We start from the raw sequence: 1,223 nt of genomic DNA, 5'->3' as shown, positions 1-1,223 counted from the left end.
GTTTTCAAAGTTAAAGACAGATTACAGGTTGCAATCCTCAAAGCTCCCTATTTGGATTGTTTCCAGATGAAATCATATTTAAACAATACCAGATTAATGTGATGTTCAATTTGGTGCATGCAGCAATTGAAAGCAGTGTTGCTTGGTGAGGGACAGGTGGAAGATTTCTCCCTCTCCAGTTATAGAAGTCCATATTACTGTCAGAGCCTGGAATGTGTCTTCAGTTTAGACTCCTGTTTTGTAATCTCACCCACCAGGTCTCTCCCAACATTTCAGCTGCTATGTTTAATGGTAGACTAGCCACAACCTTCAGAGTTATTCAGTGCCACTCCTTGAAGTAGATGGAAAGTATCATGGCTGAACGACACAAGATCTTGTGGAATAGATATAGTCTGAACTTGGTCTGCATTAAGTGATGATGTTGACCCTCACACCTATTTTTGAAAGCATGGGTGGCTGGGGAAAAATATTTTGTCATAGCTTTCAGATATTTCACCTGTACCATTCAATCCTTTCATGTTTGAATCCCCCCTCACAATCCCATTCTTGAAAGGGGATGTAGCTCAGCGGTAGCGTGCATGTTTTGCATGTATGAGGTCCTAGGTTCGATCCCCAGCATCTCCACTTTTTTGTGGTGGATGGGTCGGTTTCGACCTGGAAGGGTGTGGGCAGTGGGGTCCCGCAGGGCTCGGTCCTGGGACCGATACTCTTTAATGTCTTCATCAGTGACTTGGATGAGGGAGTGAAATGCACTCTGTCCAAGTTTGCAGATGACACAAAGCTATGGGGATGAGTGGACACGCCGGAGGGCAGGGAACAGCTGCAAGCAGACCTGGACAAGTAGGCAGAAAACAACAGAATGCAGTTCAACAAGGAGAAATGCAAAGTGCTACACCTAGGGAGGAAAAATGTCCGGCACACCTACAGCCTAGGGAATGACCTGCTGGGTGGCACGGAAGTGGAAAGGGATCTTGGAGTCCTAGTGGACTCCAAGATGAACATGAGTCGTCAGTGTGACAATGCCATCAGAAAAGCCAATGGCACTTTATCGTGCATCAGCAGATGCATGATGAATAAATCCAAGGAGGTGATACTTCCCCTCTATCGGGTGCTGGTCAGACCGCAGTTGGAGTACTGCGTGCAATTCTGGGCGCCGCACTTCAAGAGGGATGCGGATAACCTGGAGAGAGTCCAGAGAAGGGCCACTCGTGTGGTTAAGGGCT

General features: G+C 47.1%; 1 non-coding gene across 1 annotated transcript; it reads left to right on the top strand.

The window, feature by feature from the left end:
* Positions 1-552: 552 nt before the first annotated feature.
* TRNAA-UGC lies at positions 553-624 on the top strand. The gene has a single exon. It is a non-coding gene; the product is annotated as a tRNA-Ala (tRNA).
* The last annotated feature ends 599 nt before the right edge of the window (positions 625-1,223 follow it).

Source organism: Alligator sinensis, unplaced genomic scaffold, assembly GCF_000455745.1.
Source record: "Alligator sinensis unplaced genomic scaffold, ASM45574v1 scaffold448_1, whole genome shotgun sequence".
In the NCBI taxonomy this organism is placed as follows: domain Eukaryota; kingdom Metazoa; phylum Chordata; order Crocodylia; family Alligatoridae; genus Alligator; species Alligator sinensis.
The sequence above is the reverse complement of the archived record's forward strand: the minus strand, read 5'-3'. Positions and strand labels throughout refer to the sequence as shown.